This window comes from Phoca vitulina, unplaced genomic scaffold (genome assembly GCF_004348235.1).
Source record: "Phoca vitulina isolate PV1807 unplaced genomic scaffold, GSC_HSeal_1.0 scaffold38, whole genome shotgun sequence".
Lineage (NCBI taxonomy): Eukaryota > Metazoa > Chordata > Mammalia > Carnivora > Phocidae > Phoca > Phoca vitulina.
This window is the reverse complement of record NW_022589741.1, coordinates 6,547,267-6,575,173: the sequence shown is the minus strand read 5'-3', so window position 1 is coordinate 6,575,173 and position 27,907 is coordinate 6,547,267. Positions and strand designations below refer to the sequence as shown.

The following is a 27,907-nucleotide window of genomic DNA, read 5'->3' as shown; positions in this document are numbered from 1 at the left end:
CTTTTAATATAACTTATTCAAAGGTATGTTCATAATTTAATGGGTTTTTTTTAAAGATTTTATTTATTTATTTGACAGAGAGAGAGTACAAGCAGGGGGGAGTGGCAGGGAGAGGGAGAAGTAGACTCCCTGCTAAGCAGAGAGCCCGACGTGGGGCTTGATCCCAGGACCCCGGGAACATGACCTGAGCTGAAGGCAGACCTGAGACACCCAGGCGCCCCTATAATTTAACGTTTAACATGACTGTGTTTAACCAGCTAACAAAACTCCTGAAAATTTAACAATTGACTCTTAGGGGATTGTACAAGTTACCTTCAACGTACCACTGAATTATTGTTGTTCCAGACACCATACAAGGCACTATGGGGATATATTGTAGGTGCTCAAAATCTTTCAGTAATTTAAACATAATTTGATGATTTGGCATACATTGGAGCAGAGCTCATCACCTCTAGGCCCTGCCAGGACATTTTCAAAGACAAGTACAAGATCTGAATTTTCTCTAGGATCCATGACCTGAGGAGTGAGTCAGGTCACCACTAACTTCCTAAGACTTAACGCTGACTTGGAGATTGCAGGGAGAGGGAGAGAAAGTCTTCTCCATCAGTTACCTTAAAACCAACATAGCCATAGGCTTCCCACAAAATCGCAGCATATTAGCCTTGTGTCCTTGCAGGGCTCCTGATAATCACATGTCTCTTGAAGTTTCTTGGTACTATTTTTGGATTATCACTGGGAGTCCTAAATACCATAGGCCTCAGACATTTGAGTTCAGAGGGTTCCAAGGATAATATATAATTTGTTAAAATTTTGCAACCAGCAGACCTATATTAAAATCCCATTTTACCCTTATGAGTTTTGTAATCTTTTTTTTAAATTTTATTTTATTGTGTTATGTTAGTCACCATACATCATTAGTTTTTGACATAGTGTTCCATGATTGATTGTTTGCGTATAACACCCAGTGCTCCATGCAGAATGTGCCCTCTTTAATACCCATCACCAGGCTAACCCATCCCCCCACCCCCCTCCCCTCTAGAACCCTCAGTTTGTTTCTCAGAGTCCACAGTCTCTCATCTTAAGTAACTAATTAACCTAAGTGACTTCCTCACTCACTGAGAACAAAACCATCATAAGAAATCAGTTTAGGGGCGCCTGGGTGGCTCAGTTGGTTAAGTGTCTGCCTTCGGCTCGAGTCATGATCTCAGAGTCCTGGGATGGAGCCCCACATCAGGCTCCTTGCTCTGCGGGGAGCCTGCTTCTCCCTCCCCTCCCTGCTTGTACTCTCTCACTCTCTCTCCTTCTCTCTCTCTCAAATGAATAAATAGAATCTTAAAAAAAAAAAAAAAAGAAAGAAAGAAATCAGTTTTAAAAAATCCACTAGGTAAAAATGATGCAGGCCCAGGGATTCAGTTTTTTAATAGATTGGGTATATGCAAGAATACTATGGTATCCCCTCCACCCCACCCCCAACACCAAAACATTGTTCTTATTAAGGGAGAAAACATTTTATTTGTAACTCCCAATGATCTCTCTCTCCTCTTCCACATCACCCATAGCCCTTTACTATCTAGATAATATGTTTCATTTAATTAAATGTGGTTGTGCCTTGTCTTTTAATTGCTTAGTATTTGTATATCTTGCTTCCCCACTTCATCTTGCTTACCGCCTCACATCACATGTCCACGCCAGGCTAGATTGTAATTTCCTGAGCACTGGGATCTAGCATAAAAATTGCTTATAGACTTTCAGCAGCTTATAGTGTCTGATAAAGGTTTAGACACATGGGCATCAATAATTATCTGCAAAAAATTGATTCCCCAATCCTGGGGCAGAAGTAAAAGTACTCCTAAATAAATCCTTTAGGTTTTGTGAGCTAGAGTGGTGACTCTTAGAGAATATCTAGTTTCATTTCCAAGGAAGTTGAAGGTAATGATCTTGGATAAGAGGTTGTCTCACTTGCTTCATTACCCAACAAATCAGCAGTGTATCAGAGCACATAACGCCAACTCCGAATCCTTTCTCCTTGGCAACTAAACCTCATCACCGTAGAGGCAACGACCCAACACAGATTTTATAAGAAAGATAAATGAATATTTTCCTCACCTTTTCCTTTTCCTACCATGATCTTTCCTACATACTATAAGAAATATCAAGAAGAATTTAAAACAATAATCTACACTTCATTGGCATATATAAATGAGGAATAGTGTTATATGAGAGGAAAGACTTTCTGATGGTTTTCACATTAATTAAAAAAAATCAAAACTGAATATGATGAAACTGCTGGTAAAAATATAATTTACATACAGTCTACTTGCAACAAGCAATAATAATCTATGATGCTAATACTTGCAACCACGTTCCTGAGCATCTTCAAAAAATTAAAAGTAAATCACATTCTGTTATTAAAGTTTACATACAAATTCACAAGGCTAATTTTACTTTTCATTTCTTTTTATTTTTTATTGTGATATGATTTACTCATAATACAACCTAACTTCCCCTATTTAATAAGTTTTAATAATCAAAGGCATCCATGTGATCACCAAGAGAAGATACAGAATATCTCCATGATTCGAATAAGTTTTCTAACAATCCTTTGTAGCCAAATCTCTCCCAAAAGGAATTACTTTCTGACTAAACAAAGGTTTGCTTTACCTTTTCTAGAACCCTACATATTTGGGATCATACAATGTATACCGTTGTCTCTAGCTTTTTTAACTCAGAACAATGTCTATGAGATCTAACCATATTTGTGTGTATCAGTAGTTTGTTCTTTTAACTGATGAGTAGTATTATGCAATGAACATAAGTTTATCCTCCTCTTGATGGACATTTAAATTGTTTCCAGGTTGTGACTATTATGCATAAAGCCATAGAAAATATTCCTGCAAAAGTCATATTGTAGAAACAAGCTTTCCTTTCTCTTAAATATATTTATTGGAGTGGAATTGCTAAACTGTAGGACAGATATATCATTAATGTTGTAAGAAACTGGAAAACATCCTCCAAAGTGGTTGTACCTCTTCCACACTCCCACCAACAATGGATGGAAGTTTCAGTAGCTCCGTATCCCTGTCATTTGGTGTTGTCAGACTGGCTTTTAGCCTCCTAGTTGGTGTGAAATGATTTCAAATTATTGTTTTATTTTATGTTTATCTGCTGACTAATGATGTTGAACATCTGTTCATGTGCCTAGTGGCCATTCTTATATCTTCTTTGGTGAAATGTCTGCTCAATATTTTTGGTCACTAAATTATTTTTTATGGTGGAAAATTTACATACTGCAAAATACGCCATTTTAATCACCGTTAAGTGTACAATTCAGTCATATTAATTATATTCACAATGTTGTGCAACTATCACCACCATCTACTTCCCAAACTGTTTCATCAATCCACAGAAACTCTATAACCACTAAGCATTAACATTTCATCTTCTGTTTCCTTCAGCCCCTGGTAACATCTAATATAGTTTTTGTCTCTACAAATTTGCCTATTCTATTCAATTTCGTATGAGTGGAATCATATAATATTTTTCCTTTTGTGTCTGGCTTATTTCACTTAACATAATGTTTTCAAGGTTCATCCATGGTGTGGCCTGTATCAGACCTTCATTCCTTTCTTTGGCTAAAAAATATTCCATTGTACGTATCATATTTTGTTTATCCATTCATCTGTTGATGGACATTTGCCTTGTTTCTACTTTTTGGCTATTGTTAATAATGCTGCAGTGAACATCAATATATAAGTATCTGAGTTCCTGTTTTCTTTTTTATTGGGTATATGACTAGAAATTGCTGACTCATGTAGTTATTCTATTTTTAGCTTTTTGAGGAACCAGCAAACTGCTTCCTATAGCAATTGCACCATTGGACATTGCCACCAGTAATGTATGAGGTGCCAATTTCTCTACATCCTCACCAACAGTCATTATTTTCATTATTATTATTATTATTTTTACCAATCTTATGGGCATAAAGTGTTATCTCACTGTGATTTTGATTTTCATTCCCCTAATGATTGATGATGTTGAACATATTTTCATGTTCTTATTGGTCCTTTGTGTATCTTCTTTGGAGAAACATCTATTCAATTCCTCTACCAATTTTTTTAATATGTCTTTTTGTTGTTCAGTCACAGAAGTTCCTTGTACAATCTGGACGTTACAATATACAATTTGTAAATATTTTCTCCCATTCTGTAGGTTGTCTTTTCATTTTCTTAATAATGTCCTTTGATGCACAAATGTTTTCAATTTTAACGAAGCCCAATTTATCTTGTTGTTGTTGCCTATATTTTGATGTCATAATTAAGAATCCATTGTCAAATTCAAAGTTATTAAGATTTTCCCTTATGTTTTCTTCTAAGATTTTTATGATTTTAGCTCTAACATTTAGGTCATTGCCCAATTTGAGTTAATTTTTGTATGTAGCATGAAGCAGGGGTCCAAATTATTTCTTTTGCATGGGGAAATTCAGTCGTCCCAGGCCTATTTTTTGAAGATACTGTTCTTCCCACATTGAAAAGAACTGGCACGCTTGTCAAAAATTAAATGACCATAGATGCACAGGTTTATTTCTAGGTTTGCAATTATATCCCATTGGTCAACACGTTTATCTATGCCGGTACCACACTGTTTTGATTATAGTAGCTTTGTAGTAACTTTTGAAATTGGGAAGTAGGGATCCAACAAATTTGTTCTTCTTTTTCAAGATTGTTTTGGCTGTTTGGTGTTCAGTGGAATTCCATAAAATCTTGAGGATTGGTTTTTCCATTTCTTCAAAAAGGCTGTTGGAATTTTGATAGAAATTGCAATGAATCCATAGATAGGTTTGGGTAACACTGATATCTTAACAAGATTAAATCTTCCTACCCATGAATATAGGACTTCTTCAGTTTATTTCAGAAATATGTTGTCATTTTCAGTGTATAAATCTTTATCTCCTTCATCAAATTATTCTTAACAGTTTATTTTTACATACTACTACAAATAGAATTTCTTTCTTAATTCTCTTTTCAGCTCATTCTTTGCAGGTGTACAGAAGTACAAGTGATTTTTTATGTTGATATTATACCCTACAACTTTGCTGAATTCATTTATGATCTCTAGTAGCTTTTTTGTAGATTATTTGGGACTTTATATATAGAGGATCACATTAGCCGATAAAGAGATAGTTTTACTTTTTTCTTTCCAATTTTGATGTTCTTTATTTTTTTTAACTTGTCTAATTGCTCTGGCTACAACTTCCAGTACAGTGTTGAATGGCTTTGGGAAAGTGGGCATCTTTGTCTTGTTCCTGAGCAGGCAAAGTTTTCAGTCTTTCACGATTGATGTCATCTGTGAGTTTTTATTATGTTGAGGAAGTTTCTTTCTATTCCTAGTTTTCTGAGCTTGTTTTATTTATTTTTATTTATTTATTTATTTTTTAGGCATTGGCTAAATATATTTTTATACATTCTTTCTTTTGCTTAACAAAAATATCTCAATGCATAGTCCATATATTTAAGAATTTTTACACACTGGTTGTTTCCATCAAGACAGTGCTTTCAAAAGTGCCTAATTCCAAATGAGAAAGTAATTCATAACGCACCAACGTTACGTCCTATCGTGATTCTCAACCAGGCTACTCCCTGGGACATTTAAATCCGAAATTTTTTGAAGCAGGACCCAAGTTCTAAAGTTCTCAGGTGATTCCAATGGGCAATCAGGGCTGAGAAACATTATCCAAAACATGCTCAGTGGCGAAGCCGAGTCCCACCTTTGATCTGCTTCTGACACTGCACAGAGACACGGGTCTCTGTGGTGCCTTCTGGGTCTGTGCTAACATCTTCGTCATCGATGTTGATCTCCTTGGTGATTACATCTGGTCCCAGCTTGGCCCTGTACAACATGCTGATTCTTTTCAATGTTTTATTTTCTTTATTTAGCTTTGTCACCAGAGCTTCGGCACTCTCTCGACAAGTCTTCTCTATTTCAAGATGGTTCTGCATAAAATTGACTTCCTCTATAACCATGTGAGAAATTTTCTGAAATTCCTCCAATTTTTTTAACAGCTTCATCTCGTTCTTGCCTAATTTTGTCACACTTCTCCTTTGTTTTCTGGTTCTCTGCTTTGAGGTCTCCATATTCACCTATGGCTTGCTCCTTCAGACTGGTGATGAGCTGCAGCTGCTTCTCCTCATCCAAGCTGTTCATTTTGGCAGGTGGGGCCAGGAATAAAGGAAAGGAGGGAGAGGTGAGGGGTGCAGCGGGGGGAGGGGGCCTGAGCTTGTTTTATTATGAAAGGTGTTGGATTTTGTAAAGTGCCTTTTATTTTTTGTCAACTGAGATAATCCTGTACTTATTTTCCTTTATCCTATTAATGTGGTATATTAAATTGATTGATTTTATTATTTTGAACCATTTTTGCATTACTAGGATAAATCCCACTTGGTTGTAGTGCATCATCCTTTTATTATGCTATTGGGTCTGATGTGTTAGTATTTTGTTGAGACTTTTTGCATCTGTATTCATAAGGGATATTTGCCTATTATATTCTTCTAATGTTTTTATCTGGCTTTGATATGGTTATGCTGGCCTCATAGAATGAGTTGAAAGTATTCCCACCTCTTCAATTTTTTCTGGAAGAATTTGAGAAGGATTGGTGTTAATTCTTCTTTAAATGTTTGGTAAAGTTCACCAGTGAAGTCATCCGGTCCTGGACTTTTCACTCTTAGAAAGTTTTCATTCTTGATTTTATCTTTTTTTTTTTTTTTGGTTGAACTTCTGTTGAGATTTTAGTTCAATTTTTTTTTTTTTTATTTCCCTTAAGATTTCTCATTTGGCTCAATAATTATTTGGAATTGCATTGTTTCATTTCCATAACTCTGGGGATGTCCAAATATCTTTGGGGATTGTCCGAGCTACCTTTCTGGTGTTGATTTCTAGTTTAATTCCAGTTGGTTTGAGTACATATTTTTTATGATTTATATTCTTTTAAATTTTAGTTGTGTTTCATGGGCAAGAATGTGTTCTATCTTGGTTAATGTTCCATGTGAGTTTGAGATAAAAGTGGATTCTGTTTTGTGAAGGAGTATTCTATAAATGTCAATTAGATCAAGTTGACTGATAGTGCTGATCAGTTCAACTATATTCTTAATGATTTTCTGTCTGCTTGATCTGTCAATTACTGAAAAAGAAGTATTGGTATCTCCAACTATGATAGTGAATTTGTGAATTTCTCCTTTCACTTCCCTCAACTTTTGCCTCATGAATTTTGACACTATGCTGTCAGATGCATACACATTTAAGATTATTATTTCTTCTTAGACAACTGACCTTTTATTATTATGTGACACCCTTCTTTTACCCAACAATTTTTCTTGTTCTGAAATCTGCTTTGTTTGAATTAATATAGTTACTCCAGCTTTCTTTTGATTAGTGGTTATATGGTACATCTTTCTCCATCCCTTTACTAATATCCTATCTAAGTACTTATAATTAAACTGAATTTCTTTTTTTCTCACATTAATATTCTTAGTTTATTGATCCTCTCATGAAAAATCTGCACAACCACCACAGATAAAGCCACTGCAGCATCTTTACTCCTTCTGTTGTCCAATCTCCAGCTCACTTCTTTTTGCCAGCACCAACACTGGTTTTTGCAGTCCCCCTGACTTTCTTCATTCTGTTCTTGCATTCCTTTTGCTGTTTTCTTGATGTCTTTTTCTTCTCATACAGGCCATGTCTTGCAAGTCTGTGTTTGGGTTCATTTTTCTTTGCATAATCCAAGGAATCATAAATCATGCCAAAGCCAGTTGTCTTGCCACCACCAAAATGGGTTCTGAATCCAAACACAAATATGACATCTGGTGTGGTCTTGTACATTTTGGCTAGTTTTTCCCGAATTTCTGTTTTAGGTACTGTTGCCTTTCTGGGGTGAAGAACATCAATGACCATCTGTTCCCGCTGAAGTAGTCAGTTAGTCATGAACTTCCTGGTCCAGATAGTTACTGTGTCATTCATGATGGCAGCCAAGCTTCAAGCAGCCAGGGAGGAAAAGAGTTAAACTGAATTTCTTGTAGACAAAACATAGTTTTGTCTTATTTTATCTATTTTGACATTCTGTCTTTTAACTGATGTATTTAGACTGCTCATATTTAAAGTGATATTGACATAGTTAGATTGCTATCTACCATATTTGTAACTGTTTTGTATTTATGGTATTTGTTTATTTATATCTTTTCCTTCACTTTTTTTTTCATTTTAATTGAGCACTTTATGATTTCCTTTTATCTCTTTTTAAAAAAAAAATTTAGTAGTTTCTCAATCCTAAAATTTGTATGGAATCAGAAAAGACCCCTAATCGCCAAGGAAATGTTGAAAAAGAAAAACAAAGCTGGGGGGCATCACGTTGCCAGATTTCAAGCTATATTACAAAGCAACGATCACCAAGACAGCATGGTACTGGCACAAAAGCAGACATATAGACCAATGGAACAGAATAGAGAGCCCAGATATGGACCCTCAACTCTATGGTCAAATAATCTTCGACAAAGTGGGAAAAAATATGCAATGGAAAAAAGACCGTCTCTTCAATAAATGGTGCTGGGAAAATTGGACAGCCACATGCAGAAGAATGAAACTCGACAATTCTCTCACACCATACACAAAGATAAACTCAAAATGGATGAAAGACCTCAATGTGAGACAGGAATCCATCAAAATCCTAGAGGAGAACGTAGGCAGTAACCTCTTCGACATCGGCCACAGCAACTTCTTTCAAGATACATCTCCAAAGGCTAGTGAAACAAAAGCAAAAATGATCTTTTGGAACTTCATCAAGTTAAAAAGCTTCTGCACAGCAAAGGAAACAGTCAACAAAACAAAGAGGCAACCCACAGAATGGGAGAAGATATTTTCAAATGACACTACAGACAAAGTTCTGATTTCCAAGATCTATAAAGAACTTCTCAAACTCAACACCCAAAAAACAAATAATCAAGTCAAAAAATAGGCAGAAGACATGAAAAGACACTTATCAAAGGAAGACATACAAATGGCTATCAGACACATGAAAAAAATGTTCATCATCATTAGCCATCAGGGAAATTCAAATCAAAACATTGAGATACCACCTTGCACCAGTTAGAATGGCAAAAATTGACAAGGCAAGGAACAACAAATGTTGGAGAGGTTGTGGAGAAAGGGGAACACTCTTAAACTGTTGGTGGGAATGCAAGTTGGTACAGCCACTTTGGAAAACAGTGTGAAGGTTCCTCAAAAAATTAAAAATAGAGCTACCCTATAACCCAGCAATTGCACTCCTGGGTATTTACCCCAAAGGCACAGATGTAGTGAAAAGAAGGGCCATATGCACCCAAAGGTTCATAGCAGCAATGTCTGCAATAGCCAAATTGTGGAAAGAGCTGACATGCCCTTCAACAGATGAATGGATAAAGAAGATGTGGTCCATAAATACAATGGAATATTACTCAGCCATCAGAAAGAATGAATACCCAACTTTTACATCAACATGGATGGGACTGGAGGAGATTATGCTAAGTGAAATAAGTCAAGCAGACAAAGTCAATTATCATATGATTTCACTTATTTGTGGAACATAAGGAATAGCATGGAGGACATTAGGAGAAAGAAAGGAAAAATGAAGGGGGGGGGAATCGGAGGGGGAGACGAACCATGAGAGACTATGGACTCCGAAAAACAAACTGAGGATTTTAGAGGGGAGGGGGGTGGGGGTATGGGTTAGCCTGGTGATGGGTATTAAGTGCTGCATGGAGCACTGGGTGTTATATGAAAACAATGAATCGTGGATCACTACATCAAAAATTAATGATGTATGGTGACTAACATAACATAATAAAATAAAATAAAATATAAAAAAAATTTAGTAGTTTCTCTAGTGTTTCCAATATACATTTTTAATTACTCTAACTCATTTATTGATTGATTGATTTTTGTCTTCCCCCAACTCCATATTTAAATAACACTATACCACTTAATGTGTAATACAGTTACCTTATAACACATAATTTCCAAATCCTTTCATTCCTCATGAGATTGCTGAAATTCATCTCACTTATTATCCACATGCTTTAATCAATCAATACATTATTATTAATTGTACCTTAAGTAAGCTATTTTTAAGGTCAACTAAGAATAAGGAAAATAAAAGGTTTTTATTTATTCCTTCTCTAGCATTTTATTTATTGTGATATAGGTCACGAATTTCTTATCAATATAATTTTACATGAACCTGAAGAATTATTTTAACATTTCTTACAGTGCAGGAATAATGGCAATAAATTCTTTTAGTTATTATTATTGAAGGGCAGTTTTACTTGATAGAGAATTCTAGCCTATAGTTAGAAGTTAATGAGTTTTTTTCTTCTAACACTTTAAATATTTTACTATACTGTCTTCTTGCTTGCATAGCTTCTGTAATCTCTAGGCCCAATATGGGGCTCAAACTCATGACCCTGAGATCAAGAGTCATATACTCTACTGACTGAGCCAGCCAGGTGGCTTTGCTTGCATAGCTTCTGAAAGAAACTCTGCTGTAATTTTTGTTTCATCTTGTATAAGTAATGTCCCTTTCCCCCACCTTTGGTTTTTTTTCAATATTTCCTCTGTGTGTTTGGATTTATGTAGCTTGAACACGATATTCCTAGATGTAGTTTGTGTTTGTGTGTGTATGTGCGTGTGTTTGGTTGGTTGGTGTTTGGTTTTTATCCTTCTTGGTATTCTCCGAGATGTCTGAATCTGTAATGTTCTCTTATCATTAATTCTGGAAAATTCTTGCCCATTATTACTTCATATATTTTTCTGCTCTGTTCTCTTTCTCCTCCTTCTAGTATTCCGATCATACATATGTAATCCTTTTGAAAATTTCCCACAGATTCTGAATGTTCTGTTTGGGTTTTTTTCTTCTCCCTTTTTCTTGTTGCATTTCAGTTTAGAAAATTTCTATTGACCGACCCTGAAGCTTATTGACTCTATCCTCACCTGTATTGACTCTACCGATGATCCAATTAAATGCATTCTTCATTTCTGTTGGTGTTTATTTATGGCATTTCCTTTTGATTCTTTCTTAGAGTTCCCATCTCTCTACTTACATTATTCACTTATTTTTGGATGTTGTCAACTTTTTCCATTAGAATCCTTAACATATTAATTGTGGCTATTTAAAAATCTGTCTGATAATCACAACTATAATATACCTGATTCTAATTTTGATTCTTGCTTTGTCTGTTTTTTCTTGCCTTTGACATAGTTTGTAATTTTTTGTTGAAAGCCAGACATGTATTGGATAATAGGAACTGGGGTGAATGTGTATTTTATGTGAAGATTTATGTTTATTTAGCTAGGTGTTGAGCTGTATTTAATGTTGGCCAGAGCCTTGAAATTCTTCCAGTGTCCTTGGCTTTGTCTCCCCTCCTGATTTGGAGTTTTTCTAAGTACTCTTCCTCAAAGAGAGTCTACATCTGCAGCTCATTCAAGTTTAAATCCCTGTTATCATTCTAGAACCCTGTTAGTTTGATGGTAAAAGGTGGGAATGGGGAGGGGGTGTGATTTAATCTCAAACTTTTAGTGGGCTTGTGTCTTTGAGCTGTGACCTTCACAAATGTTTCTTCAATGGTATAATTCTATCCTCCCACCAACGTGAGACAGGAAGGAGTTGGCCAAATTCCCTTATCCCAGCTGAGAGAACAGTCTGGTAAAGTCTTTCCCCTTCAAAAGGCAGCCTTTGTTTTGGAAAATTCTCTGAATTACTTCACAATGATAACTTTATCCTTCCCTCTATTAGTGCCACCAGGAAATCTTTCTTGGATCTTCACTGTGAGAACCTGCTGATGTTCAGAGGATGTCACAGGTAACATCCACAAAGTTCAGCACATGAGCCTCTCCAAAGGGTGCCTTAAGTTTCCCTTTGTTATGGTGTCTGGTTTCTCCCAGAGCATACAATTAAAGAACAAATTGTCTGCTCTCTATAGGACTCAAACACTCATAGAAGTGTTTGGGAATCATGATACCCTGTATGTCATGATGATCTCATTATTTAGATGTGTGATATTAACTTCCAAATGTTTGGGGATTTCAAAGATCATACTGTTACTAATTTCTAATTTAATTCCACAGTTTCACAGAGTATGTACTGTATGATTCAATCTTTTGGCACTTATTCAGACATATTTTATGGCTAAGCATGTAATTTTTTTACTTGAAAACAATGAATATGTATTCTGAAATTGGTGGGTGCAATGTTCTATAAGTGTCAATTTGGTCAAGTCATCCATTCTATATCTTTAATGATTTTTTTGTGTGTGTCTATCTCAGGCAAATCAGTTAATACATTTCTGAAAATAGACGTAGATTCTTTTCCTTTTCCCTAAAGTTTTGTCTGTTTTTCTACATGAATTTTTAGGCTCTATTATTAGCTGTATATACATTTAGAATAGTTTTTTTAACAGATGAGTTAACCTTCTATTATTATGAAATAACCCTCCTTATTTGTAATAGTATACTTTGTCTCAAAGTCTACTTATTTGTATTAATGTGGTCATATCAGCATCATCTTTGTATGATATACCTTTTTTCACCTTTTGCTTTCAACTTGTTTCTTTACATTTAAAACATTTTTCCTATAAATCACAAATACTGGTTTTTTTTTCAGCCTTAAAATCTCTTCCTTTTAACTTAAGAGTTAGTATATTTACACTTAATGTAAATATTAATATGGCTAGGCTTAGGTCTCTCCTCCTCCTATTTAGCTGTCATTTGACCCATTTGTGTACTGTTCCTCTGTTTCTCTTTCCTGTTTTCTTTTTAGTATACCTTTAATTTTTTTATTATATTGTATCTCTTTCACTTTCATTTTTAATGGTTGCTATAGAGATTTTATTAAGCATCTTAATGATCACAGTCTAACTTCAAGTAATATTGTACAATTTTATAAAGCACATAAAAAACTTACTTTATAGTTTGATTTACCTCTGCCCCATTCCTTTTTATGCTCTCTTGTCTTCTATGTATGCTATAAACTCATAATATATTGTTGTTTTAGTGAGTGGACTTTTAATGTATACTTTAACCAAGAATTTTATATTTACCCTTTCTGGTGCTGTTAATTCCTACTGACAGATCCTCAGTTTCATCTACTGTAATTTCCATTCAGACTTAAGAACATTTTACTTTTTAGCACTTCTTGTAATGGAGGTTTACTAAAGATGAATTTTCTGTTTCTGCCTGCAAACATATTTATTTCATCTTCATTTTCATTTTCATTTTTTTATTTTGAAATAATTGTAGGCTTATAGATAAGTTGCAAAAACAGTGTGGAGTTTGCATATATATTTTACCAGTTTCCTCTAGTATCAAAACTTACAAGAAAACCAAGAAACTGCCATTCATACAATATAATGTACTAAACTACACAATATTCTAAACTAAATTCTGCCATTTTCAAATTTCATCAGTTTCCCCATAGTGTCATTTTTCTTGTCCAGGATCTAATCCAAGTCCTCACATTGCATTCAATTTGTGCGGATCCTTAGTCTCCTCCAATAAATGATAGATCCTCATTCTTTGTTTGACTTGCATGACCTTGAAATTTTATGAGTATGGGTCAGTTATTGTGTGGACCAATTAATGATTTATTTTTGAGTAAATTTTACTTACACATTTTTGTCAAGAAAACCATAGGCATGATATTGTATTCCTGTCTCAGGGATCCCATGACTACTCACTGGTTTGGCAATTACTCACAGGACTCAAAGATATATTCACAGCTAAAGTTGTTACAGCAAAAGATGATGTGCAAGAAGAGCAGGAAAAAGATATATAGACATATGCTAAAAAAGTCTTTATCATCCCTTTGTCATCCTTTTGCAGGACAAAGATACACAGACACATCTTTCTTTCTAGCTGTGAACTACAGGAATGTGTATGAGATATCCTTGCCCAAGAAAGCCAGCTGGAGTCTTGGAATCTAAAATTCCTAACAGGAGCTGGTCACACAGGCACATCTCTGCCACATGGCCAGACCCTGGACCGGGTTCTAAGTAAATACCATGAATCTTCGTATTTACTTCAAACATGCCAATAACCTGGTTTATCTCGAGCCACTACTTTAGGCATATGGAATAACATCATTACCAATTAATTTTGTGATTATTCTAAAGTTTTCAGAATTTGACAAAGAGTCATCATTCTGGCTACAGAGATAAGCAAGAACTGAACAAAACGGACCTACTACATTAACTGTATTTACAGAGTTTTTAAGTGTCTTATATAGGGGGGCACAAGATGTTAATTTGTCTTACTACTAGTTTTACTGACTTTGATCATTTAGTTAGGGTGCTGTCTGTTGGGCATTTATCCCAGAGAAAGTACAATTTATATTCACACAAAAACCTGTACATGAATGTTCATAGCAGCTTTATTCATAATAGCATTTCCTTTTTAATTGATAAATACTTTGGGAGAAATATTTTGAGGCTATATTAATAGCCTATTTCTCCTCAAATTTTTGACCACCGATTTTAGCATAATTGGTAGATATTATATAAATACTTACTTTTGAGAATTTTCCCTAATGGTTATTTAATATTTCTCTAATTTCTTCTCCATTTGTATTTGGGGTTTCTCTGTATAAAAGAGTGGTCTCTTCCATTTATATGTTTATTCATTAATTTGTATCAGTTTACTCCTATGGATATTTATCATATGAATTATAGTCTGATACTCTTTATTATTTGTTTTGTTGCTCAAATTATTCCAGCACTAGGCACTGGGAACTCCTTCTGTTGACATTTGTGTTGGTATTGTTGCTTTGTCATTCCACCATCCTTTTTCTTTAATTAAACTTTCTGTTTGGAGATAACTATAAATTTGTATGCACTTGTAAGAAATAATACAGAAAGAACCCTGTACCTTTTACTCAAGCTCTTCTACATGGGAGAGCTTACAAATTATAGCACAATATCACAATCAGCATACTGACATGGATACAATCCACCTATCATATTCATATTTTTCCAGTTTAATTTGTACTTATTTGTGTGTGTATTTAGTTCTGTGCAATTTTATCACTTGTTTGATTTTATGTATTCACCACTATAGTCAAGATACAGAACAGTTTCAATACCATAGGATCCTTTATGTGTCCATTTTATAAACTCCACCTTCCTCTGACCACCCTCCCCATCATGGTCCCTAACACTTGGCAACCACTAATCCATTTTCTATTTCTAAACCTTTGTCAATTCAAAAATGTTATATAAATGGACTCACAGTATATAATCTTTATGGAATGGCTTTTTTCACTCATCATAATCCACTGGAGATTAATCTAAGTTGTGGTGTGTATAAATTCATTCTTTTTTATTACTAATATGCCATGGTTGAGATATTCAATAGGTTTTTTTACCCATTCACTCATCAAAGAACATCTTTTTTCCCCCCTACTTTTGGGCTATTATGAATAAAGTTACTATAAACATTCATGTACAGATTTTTGTGTGAATTTAAGTTTTTATTGCTCTTGAATAAATTCCCAGAGTGCAATTTCTGGACCTAACGATTTCACATGTTTAATTTTATATAAGAAACTGTTAAACTGTTTTCCTGAGTGACTGTACAATTTTACATTCCTACCAGAAATGTATGAGCTATCCAGTTTCTCCTTATACATGTTTAAGCACTTCCTTATATTCTGACTTCACAAGATGTATAAGGTTCACCTTGAATTTTCCATGTCTCAATCCTAGAATCAATTTCTCCAACAAGTTCTGGTTCCTTTTGTTGCAAAATGGTATTTTCTCAATATCTGAGCTCTAGCTACTCTTATTGCTCCTAGGCTCTTTCAGCAAAGAGCTATGGAATATATTGAAGTATTTAAACACCTGTGTGTGTACGTACAGTGTGACATATATATCTGTATATATATATTTAAAAGCCATGGATGGTACATACTGATACCTTCGATTGCAATCCAATATTACAAGTTTTATTCCACTGTTTCCTGCTTCTTTATTTGTAAATTCTTTCTATGAGAAACCTTGTTCTCCTTATCTATAATGTATTCACTTATTTGCTTACTCTTACTATACACATGAAGTAGTTCAAGAATTCGTAACCCGTATACTTATAATAATAGAATTACTAATTAGACCACCATATTTCCCTGCAGTTCTTTTTGCCTTTAGCCTTATAATATACAGTCAAAATACTGCTTCCCAACATTATTTAGGTTAGTTCTTTTCTTCCCTATACCTTTTAATATAGTTATGTTATTCATAACTACTGCATTTGTAGTAAAGTTGGGTTAATTGGATACTGTTTGAATTCCATTTTAAGTTTTCCTTACAACATGGTTAATTTTAACTATTTATTTTCTGGAGCATATAAAATGTTACAATGGTTCTAATAGCCAAAATTATACAAGCTGTTATGCTTCAAGAAGTTATCACCCCATCTTCATCCTACTAACCTGTACCCCATTACCCACTCCTTTCCAGCATTTTCCCAGCCTCCTATAAGTATCCAATCTCTAGTATCTGATGTAGCCTTCCTGTATTTCTTTTGCACAAAAGACTGATATGTATATTATTCCACCTTCTCTTTCTTCCTTGAATGGTAGTACACTATAGCTACTCTTCTTTTGTTTGTATTTTTTACCCATTAACATATTCTAGAAATTATTCAAAATCTGTTCCTAGAGATCTATCTTATTTTTTTGAAACTGCTTAATACTTCTTTGTGTGGATATACTATTTATTTAACCACCACTCTCCTATGCATGGACATTTTGATTATTTCCAATATTTTGCTATTACAAACAATGCCACAATGAATAAGCTGTGCATATGTATATTTGTATTGCAGAGGTGTATCTTTTTTTTGTTTTTGTTTTTTTAAAGATTTTATTTATTTATTTATTTGAGAGAGAGAGAGAGGGAGTACATGAGCAGGGGGGAGGAGCAGAGAGAAAAGCAGGCTCTCAGCTAAGCAGGGAGCCCAACACGAGGCTGGATCCCAGGACCCTGGGACCATGACCTGAGGCGAAGGCAGATGCTCAACCAACTAGGCCACCCAGGCACCCCAGCTAGATGTGTATCTTAAGGTTATATTCCTAGAAGTGAGATTTATAGGTCGGGGGTAAGTGCATATGTAGTTTTAGGAGAGATTGTCACCTTTTCTTTCAAAAGGGTTGAACCAATTTGCATTTCCAAATGCACTGTATGAGGGCCTGTTTCTCCACATTATTGCCAGGAGAATTTTGTCAGTCTAATAATCATCTCTCTAAATTTATTTTGCAAATTATCTCTTTATATCTGTTATTTTTCTATTTTATTTTATTTTTTAGTCTTTTGTCCCTCATTTTTTTTCATGTCATCAAACTTATCAATCTTACTGGTTCAGGATTTTGGATCATATTTAGATCGCATTCCCCTACACCATGGCTAAATAAGAATTCATCTTTACTTTCTTATAGTACTTGAAATTTAGTCTTGTATATGGTGTGAGATATGGATGTAATTTTAACTTCTTGCAAATTGCTACCCAGTTGTCCCAGAATCATCTATCTATTTTTACCACCAGTGATTTGAATTACCTTTTAAAAAATTTTTTTTTCTAGAAATAGAATTTTATTTTATTTTTTTTTTAGGGTTTTTTTTTTAATTATTATTTGACAGAGAGAAAGACAGCCAGAGAGGGAACACAAGCAGGGGGAGTGGGAGAGGGAGAAGCAGGCTTCCCACGGAGCAGGGAGCCCAACGCGGGGCTCCATCCCAGGATCATGACCTGAGCCGAAGGCAGTCACTTAATGACTGAGCCACCCAGGCCCCCCTCTAGAAATAGAATTTTAGTTTGATAGTATTTTTTATTCTAAGCTCCTTGAAAATGTCATTTCATTGCTTTCTGGTTTCTATTGTTCCTGGTGAAAAATCATCCTAATTTGTATTATTATCCCTACATGAGCAGTCTGTTTTATTTTCTCTAGCATTTTAAAGATTCTCTGTCTCTCTTTCTCTCTCTCTCTCTCTTTTAAATAGCAGTTGTGATGTACCTGCATGTGGGTTTATTTCCATTTATCTTTCTTGGGATCACTGGTCCCAGGTCTTTGGTTTGATATCTATATTACAAAGTTTTTAGCCATTATTTCTTCAAATAATTTTCTGCTTTCCTTTCAGGGACTCCAAGTACATCCATGTATGACTTCTTGATATTATTCCACAAATCTCAGTCACTCTGTTTCATTTCCTATTTTCATGAAAATGAAAATGTCCACACAAAGACTTATAACATCAATGTTCTTAACAGCATTATTCAAAATAGCCAAAAACTAGAAGCAACCCAAGTGTTCATCAACTGGTAAATGGATAAGTAAAATAAAATGAGATACTATTCAGGATAAGAGGCAATAAAAAGGAAAGAAGTACTGATATATGATACAACATGCTTACCTAAGTCTGAGGGCAGGGAGATGGGGATGGAAAATAACTGTATATGGGCATATGAGTTTTTTCTTACTTTTTTCTCCCCTTTTACCTCTTCAGGCTGCCCCCTGACCTCCTACAGCAGTTTACTCAACCTCTTCTTTCCCAAATCATAATTTTTATTTAAATGTGTTTCCTCTATTGGACATAAGCTCCTAAGGGCACAGACTATGCTAAATACATACATATATATTATATATTACGTATTACGTATTATATATTATATGTTATATATATGCATGTGTGTTTGTATATGTATGCATATGTATATAAAACAATTTTTTTATTTATCAATGGGCATCTAGGTTGTTTCCACATCCTGGCTATTCTAAATAATGCTACAATTAACATGGGAGTACAGATATCTTGTTGAGTTCATGCTTTTATTTTTATTTTTGGATAAATACCCAGAAGTGGAATTGCTGAATCTTATAGTAGTTCTATTTTTAATTTTTTGAGGAACCTCCATTCTGTTTTCCATAGTGGCTGCACCAAGTTGCATTCCCACCAATAGTGCACAAGGGTTCCCTTTTCCCTGCATCCTTGCCAACACTTGTTATTTCTTGGCTTTTCTATAATAGTCATTTTTTTTTTAAAGATTTTATTTATTTATTTGACAGAGAGAGACACAGCGAGAGAGGGAACACAAGCAGGGGGAGTGGGAGAGGGAGAAGCAGGCTTCCCACAGAGCAGGGAGCCCGATGCGGGGCTCGATCCCAGGACTCTGGGATCATGACCTGAGCCGAAGGCAGACGCTTAACGACTGAGCCACCCAGGCGCCCCTCTATAACAGTCATTTTTAACCTGTTATAGGTTCACTGATTCTTTCCATTGTTAGAACTAGTCTGACCATCTAATGAACTATTAATTTCTTTTATTTTTCACTTTTAGCATTTCTATTTGATTCTTTTTCAATAGTGTCCATGTCTCTGCCAAAATTTCCTATTGGTTCACACGTTTGTCCACCTTTTCTACATCCTTTAGCACTTTAAAAATCCCAAGTAACTTTTCTGTCTGATAATATCAACTTCTGCATCAGCCTTGGGTCTGCTTCAATTGACCACTTCTTCTGTTGTCTACGGGTCATATTTTCTTTGGCTTCATACATATTGTAGTTATTTATTTTATATTTTTTTAAAAGTACACACTGAAGTAAATAATATTCACCCTCAGTAAAAGGGCACATTCCATGTTGTGTCAGGCTCCTAGATTAGCTGCTTAATTTTATTCAGTTCTCCAACACCTTCAAATGTTTTGTTGGTAAAAGCAAGGCTTTCTTTTCTGTATGACTTAAGTAAGATCTGAGCACTGGTGAGTTTCCAGAGTTCTCATTGTGATTTAAAGTTGAGCCACCATCCTAACCATAAAAGATCTCCCTTTCTGCATTGTAGCTGGCTGCCAACTTATGAAGCAACTGGGGAGTTCTTATTGCTTTCTGATACCACTATCAGCTTTCTGTATCTCTGGAGAGACACCTTGCATTTGATGCAGGCCTTTAATGCCTCAAAGGGATTTCTCTCAGTTCTCTCGTCTTTCCCCCAAGCTTTTGGTAGATAAATTCCTAAAGAGGATCAGATGGATTTCTCTCAGCTCTCATGCTCCTTCCTTGTCTACGGAGAGTGGCCGACACACATTTGGAGTAAACACGACTTGTTTCAGGGGGTGTCTCTCTTAATTCTTCTGTCCTATCTCCAGGTGTTTAGTTTACTATCCCTGAGCGCTTGGTGAATCCTTAGAGAAATGGTTGGAAGGTAGTTGAGATTCATTCGATGGCTAGGGTGCACTGGAATTCTAATCTATCATGACTATCTGTATTCTGTTAAACTACTTAATGTTTTGACCGGTTTCTCCTTTTTCCTATGTATGGCAAATTAGACTTCCCAACACTCTACCAGATGAGAACAGCCATGGGTCTCCTTTCTTCTTCTTCTTTTTTAAAGATTTATTTATTTATTTGAGAAAGAGAGAGAGAGCACGATCAGGGGGAGGGGCAGAGGGAGACAGAGAGAAATACTCAAGCAGACTCCCTGCTGAGTGTGGAGTCCTACATGGGACTTGATCCCAGGACGCCAAGATCATGGCCTGATCCAAAATCAAGACTCAGACGCTCAACCAACTGAGCCACCAGGTGTTTTGTTGTTGTTGTTGTTGTTGTTTTATTTTGTGATTTTTAAGATTTATTTATTTATTTTGGGGGGAATCTCCTTTCTTCTATGAAAGATTTGTCATTTTCTGGAAGCTTAGTTAATTTAAGTTTCTTTGTATCATATTTAAGCTCTTTAGTTAAAAAAGAAAATATGATTTTGTACCTTATCTAGATTATTTTGGTTGTTAAAATAAGAGTTGTAGTCTCTTGTGTTTTCTACTTGCCAGGCCAGTCAAAGATCGGCCTCCTTGGAGATAGCCATAACCCATTCATACCAGCATTTCTCTCACCTTGAATCACCAGCTAGCATAAGAAGGAATGGGGATTGCTTTTGACAACACCCACAAACACTACGAAATTCTCCTTTCCCTTTAAATAGATATTATAGTTCCTATACTTACATTTCTTTTTTCTTGACATATTTATATCTGTAAGCTTTACTTTCTCTAGGGATTAATGTAAATGTCCACTAAGCAATGTGTGAAGCATCACTTCTTTTTGAAAAATAATTCCCAATCCCCATAATTAGTTGTGACCTCATTTGGATTAGTTGTTCACAACTCTAGCCAATGCTTACTATAGAATGTAATGATGTCTTTATACTTTCCCTAGAGATATATTTTTAGCTCTGTACTTCTAGATCCATGAAACTCTAATTAAAATATTATCTGAGTATTTATATATAATATAGGCCCACTCAGATTTTCACAGATGGTTCCTCTCCATCATCAAATGTCTATATTTATTGGTGGGCTATATAAATCCCGTAGCAGCCTCCTCACAATGTCATGCTGCTATGGGGACAGAAATGCCTATTTGATTTCCTATTGTTTTAGAAATATCTATAGAATTGTGCATGTGCCTCAATTAGAACAGTTAGTGCTTCTCCATCTTGTATTAGTGTCACTTGGATGTTTGGCTGTGTATGCCTCCCCTGACCAGAATTGGAGTACTTGAGGTCAGGAACCAGTCCCCTTCAATTGTGTATTCTGGATTTTCAAAAGTCAGGGCTCCAACCTGAGGCTATGCAGCTTGCACACTACACCAGTGTGCCTAATCAACATGGCAAGTCAGGGCTGAAAATGATTGCTAGCTCTAATAACCAAGTTTTGTGCCCTGGGCCAGGGCTTGAAGAAAGGTATGAGTTACTATTTTTCTGGCAGATAAAGTCTTTATCCCACAAATTATCTTCCTGTAGGTGGTGCTTCTTTTTTTTTTTTTTAATTCTGTAAAGGCACAGTAACCTTGAGTGCAGTCCATTAAGAATAGTAGGTACTCGGGGCGCCCGGGTGGCTCAGTCGTTAAGCGTCTGCCTTCAGCTCGTGTCATGATCCCGGGGTCCTGGGATCGAGCCCCGCATCGGGCTCCCTGCTCTGTGGGAAGCCTGCTTCTCCCTCTCCCACTCCCTGTGTTTCCTTTCCCTCTCTCGCTGTGTCTCTCTCTGTCAAATAAATAAATAAAATCTTTTTTTAAAAAAAAAAGAATAGTAGGTACTCGATATACAATTTTTAGTTAAACTGAATCCCACAAAAAGCTACAAATTATAACTCTACCTCTTTGTTAGTGTTCTTGGAGACCAAAAATGCTGTCAGGAATCCTTATACTTGATTTTCTAAAAAGTCCCTTCTATGAACAGGAGTGCATCTGTTGTATTCCCAGGCGATTAGATCTTCTGCCCTCTAGCTATGCCAACAAGTATTGGAGACATAAAACAAACATTCTCATAAAGAATATTCTCATCATTCATTCTCTCTATATTTCTGATTTTCTCAAGATCGACTGTAAAACAACAAAGAGTCCCTCCTACTGACCCTTTCTTTAAGGATCTGTTTGGTAATAAATCTACATAAAAGAACATAAAAATATACTACCTTTATTTTTGGTATTTGTATACAGTTGTATCTCAAGAAAAGCCATGACTGTGGCTAATTCCAGAGGCTCTTAAACCTCAAGTTATTTATAGAGTCTTATATACACATTTACTCCCAGATTGGATCTATAATGAGTTGCAAGAAAGCACATTTACTGCTTATCTACTATGCTTCGTTTACTGTATCAGATATGAGTATATAAAAAAGAGTAAGACATAGCCCTGCCCACATAAATACTATAGTTTGGTTACAATGAAAGTGGGGGAGACAGTATCCTATTCCTTTGAGGCAAGAACTGCTTGGTAATATCTTCCAAACTCATTATCTACTTTCATAGACAACTGACAGATTTGATTCAGAATTCCATGGGAAAGAAAACTCTCTTGTAAAGGTCTAATTTTTGCTTGAGCCATAGATTCAATTCCTTTCTGATTTCTTGGGACCACATTCCAGCAGTTATCTTCTCTCTCTTTCTCTACATCCTCTCCTACTCTTCCTGATTTGTGCTTCAAAAACATCCCTTTCCTTAGCCCATATATCTCTTTCAGGCTCTCATCACTAATCACAACCTTCTAAGTCATCTCCCTAAACCTAGGCATGATTTCCTATGCAGATAGTGCCACACTTCTAAAATCCAAATCTGACCACATTACTCCCCTACTCAAAACTTTCAAATACTTTATAGAATGAAATCGAACTCTTTTGCATGGCTACAGTTCTTTATAATTGGACTGCATTTAATCATTCTTCTCCCACTTCCCCCATCTTTCTTTTTTAACAGCTTTATTGAGGTATAAGTGATATGGGAAGAACTGTACATATTTAATGTGTACAGTCTGTTGAATGTAAACGTGTAAACACCTGTGATGGCCATCACCACAATGAAGGGAATAGACATATCCTATATCTTCGTGTGTGTGTGTGTGCAGTAAGAACACTTGACCTGAGATCTACTTTTTTTTTTAAGTATTTATTTATTTATTTGAGAGAGAGAGCACGAGTGTGGGGGGGAGGGGCAGAGGAAGAGGGAGAAGCAGAGTTTCCCTGTCTTAACAGGGAGCCCGATGCAGGACTCAATCCCAGGACCCTGAGATCATGACCTGAGCCAAAGGCAGACACTTAACCAACTGAGCCACCCAGGTGCCCCATGAGATCTACTTTTTAAAAAAATGTTGAAGTGCAAAATACCACATTGTTAATTGTAGGCAGTATGTTATAAGGAAGGTCTCTAGAAATTTTTCACCTTGCATAACTGAAACTCAGTTCCCACTGAATAACAACTCCCTGTTTCCCCCTACGATCACTACTATAGTCCCTGTTTCTATGAGTTTGAGTTTGACTATTTCAGATACGTCAGGTAAGTGGAATCATGCAGTATTTGTCCCTCTGCGACTGGTGTATTTCACTTAGCATAAGTCCTCCAGGTTCATGTTTGTTGTTGCAAATGGTAGGATTATCTACTCTTTGTAAGGCTGAATAATGCTCTACTGTATATGCATACCATATTTTCTTTATCCATTCATCTCTTAGTGGGACACATCAGCTATTTCCATGTCTTGGCTATTGTGAATAGTGCTGCAATGAACACTTTCCACCATCTTTTTTAAATTTCTCCTTATCCCTACCTTGCATGCTACACTTAGCTAACTCTTCATTACCATCACACATCATAATCTCTTGTCTCCCAGGGTTTGTAAGAAACATCGCCTTTCTCCATTACCACCAAGATAATGCAATTCTTACAATATTCATCCAAGCCATCATTTTCTCTCAGAAATCTTCCCTGATAAGCAATTCTACCTCATCCCACACACTCTAATTTCCCTCCTCTGTGGTCTCATAATATCTTACATATACCTTAATAATAATGCCTACAACACATTGTTTCAGCATCTGTCTCCCTCAAAGACTGTAAACACCTTGAGGAGAGAGACTGTGCCTTTTCATCTTCCTATCTCAAGATTTCTTACAGAGTCTGGCACATAAAAGGCTCTCAATAGATATTTGATGAATAAGTAATTATTTTCTACATTTTATCTGAATCTTATTCTATTCTTTAAAAGGCTTACTCTGTTGTATGGAGAACAATAGGGGCAGTAAGAATGGAGGCTTATTTAGACCTCTGAAAAATAAAAATGATCATCTATTTTATAATCCAATTGAATGGCTTGCAATCACTCGTAAACCTATTGCTTAGGCAAGCAACTGTGTATGAAGCATTGGTCAGTTTTGCCAGTGAGAAACAACTCTAAACTGAGGCAGTATGGAGATGCCACTTAGCATCAGTAGTTTCAGATACATAAACACACACACATAAACACACAAATTCATTTGATACTATATTGAACATCTATTTTATCCCCTGCTTTTCTTTCCTTCAACAAATATTTATTGGTCTACAGTGTACTAATGCTGTGCTCAGTGATGGGATAGAAAGATGAACAGACATAGACCCGACCACTGTGGGACTTTAGTGTTCTAGAATGCCTTCCATCAATAATTATGCTTACCTCCTTGGAAACTCAGAACAATGCTTTCTTCCCTGGAACCCTTGCCTGGCTCCTCAAGGAAAGGTTGGGTGCCTCTGGGACTGAATACCTCTACTTGGAATTGGAATTGTTAACTCATTCTCTACCCCACTTGACTATCAGTTGAAGAGGATGGGTGAAGTATCTTTCATTTTCGGTTTGTGTCCCCGGTACTCAAACAGTGGCCAGTGCAAGGGAGGCTGTAAATAAGCATTTTTTAAATAAATAAGTGAAGAGATGATCACCTGGCATTAAGCAAAGCACTCATTGCACTAAAAAGTACATGTTTCACCATCAATAACCACAGTCTATGACTTAGTGCCCTACTACTTTAAAGACAATTTTTCAGGGGCGCCTGGGTGGCTCAGTCGTTAAGCGTCTGCCTTCGGCTCAGGTCATGGTCCCAGGGTCCTGGGATCGAGCCCCACATCGGGCTCCCTGCTCAGCGGAGAGCCTGCTTCTCCCTCTCCCTCTGCCTGCTGCTCACCCTGCTTGTGCTCTCTCTCTCTCACTATCTCTCTCTGTGTCAAATAAATAAATAAAAAATCTTTAAAAAAAAAAAATCTTTAAAGACAATTTTTCAGCTTTGTTTCACCTCAAAGGGTAAAGGATGCCATTTTAACTCTTTGAATCTGCAGCTTTAACATGTATGTTTTTATTTTTTTCTCAGAATAAGAAGCTCACGGCTCTCCTGCTGTTAACTTCCATATTAGGTAGTCTTCAGGCTACTAAAGCTAACAACGCATTATTAGCCCGTTAATAACGATGCCATTGATTTATACATCATTTTAATGTGCCCTCTTCGTGGTAAGTTAATGTACCTCAGGAAAAAACTAAAAATAATATTTGTCGAACATAGAGTCCATTTCCAAAGCAGACCTATAGTGAAAAGGTAATAGGAACAAAGCATTCATCCCAGAAATTTAAATGCTAAGTACTTTGGAAAAAACCCTTAAACTTCATAAGAGAATTTTTACTTTTCTGCATTCAGATGAGCTAAATAACAATTCCAGGCAGACTGGACACCTATTTCCCACATAGAATTATTGGCAAGATTAAAAAACATGAAGATCTGGGTGATATCATTGAGAAACTGGTTTTAAAATGTTAAATCACGTTTGAAAAGGTGTTGTGTGCTTTTAGATTAATACCTTCTAATAGAATTTGAGTGCTTGTAACAAGGATCTCTAGGGATTAGGAAAACCCTTAATGTAGGACCTCAACTGAAACTGAGTCCAGGTGGGGATATCTAAATTTTTCATAAGCCTATTTAGTCTAACTCATCTAAAGAAGAACAAGGTGACTAAAATTGTGTTAGAAAATGCAGTTATGGGGCGCCTGGGTGGCTCAGTCGTTAAGCATCTGCCTTCGGCTCAGGTCATGATCCCAGGGTCCTGGGATCAAGCCCCGCATCAGGCTCCCTGCTTGACGGGAAGCCTGCTTCTCCCTCTCCTACTCCCCCTGCTTCTGTTCCCTCTCTCGCTGTGTCTCACTCTGTCAAATAAATAAATAAAATCTTTAAAAAAAAAAAAAAGAAAATGCAGTTATAACTTCATTTAATATTGGTGGGTTAAATGTATATGTTTATCTTTGCTCTTTTCCCAGAACCTCATTAAAATGACTACAAATGACTTTTTTTTTTTAAGTAAAAACACAAGATGTGAAGCAAAGAGAAAAAGATGGCAGATGAGAGTCTACTTTATCAGAAAGATCTTCCTGACCACTCTTTAAAACATGAGAGACTCTGGATTTCAGGAACCAAACTGAGGGTTACAGAAGGGAGGGGGGTGGGGGGGTGGGGTAACTCAGTGATGGGTATTAAGGGGGGCACATGTTGTGATGAGCACTGGGCGTTACACGCAACTAATGAATCGTTGAACACTACATCAAAAACTAATGATGTACTATATGTTGGCTAACTGAAGATAATAATTTTTAAAAATAAATAAATAAATAATAAAATAAAATAAAAATAAAATAACAACCCAAATCCCCATTCCCTGGCTTGATTACACTGTTCATGTCTCTATATGGTACTTATATGGTAAATAATCTAAGAAGGTCATGAGGGCATCAGTAAATATAGTAATGAGGAATCTCTAGCCAGGTCACCCTTAGAAATCCAGGCATTGGTGGATGTCTCAGCAGGAAGCATGACTCGAATGTAGGATCCAGACAAAGTTCAGTCTTTAAGAGCAACTGGAGACAGCAGGTCTAGCAAGGTAGGACCCCATTTATTAACACTAAGACTCAGTGCAGGGAAACAAGGCAAAGCCCGATCAGGCTCAGAAAGAGGGCCTGAGTACAGGGCCAGATAGGAGCAGGTGTGCCGATGAGCGGTCCTGTCTTGGGGAAGAGTGGAAATCAGAGCCTCGAGGAGAGGACCCTCAGAAAGACAACAAATGGCCTCAATTTTAGAAGCACAGAGGTGAGAGTTAGAGCCTAGCTCCTTCCATTGTTATAATACTGGTTAACAAAGAAATTTTTAGGGCGCCTGGGTGGCTCAGTTGGTTGGGCGACTGCCTTCGGCTCAGGTCATGATCCTGGAGTCCCTGGATCGAGTCCCGCATCAGCCTCCCTGCTCGGCAGGGAGTCTGCTTCTCCCTCTGACCCTCCCCCTTCTCATGTACTCGCTCTCTCTCATTCTCTCTCTCTCAAATAAATAAATAAAAATCTTAAAAAAAAAAAAAAAACAAAGAAATTTTTAAGTGCTAAAAGGAATAAAAGGAAAAAAAAAGGAGTTGATAGAATACTAAACAATGTTCCATGTGAAACTTTTCTTGTTTGCAAGTAGACACATCTCGTTATTCATCACTCTATATTACAGTGATCAATTTACTTTTCTGCTTCTTCCAC

At 36.2% G+C, this 27,907-nt stretch overlaps 1 long non-coding RNA gene and 1 pseudogene across 1 annotated transcript in view; both read right to left on the bottom strand.

The window, feature by feature from the left end:
* LOC116646906 overlaps positions 1-27,907 on the bottom strand; it is a 618,727-nt gene that overhangs the window by 256,457 nt on the left and 334,363 nt on the right. The window lies entirely within an intron of this gene.
* Positions 6,277-8,169, bottom strand: LOC116646905 (annotated as a pseudogene).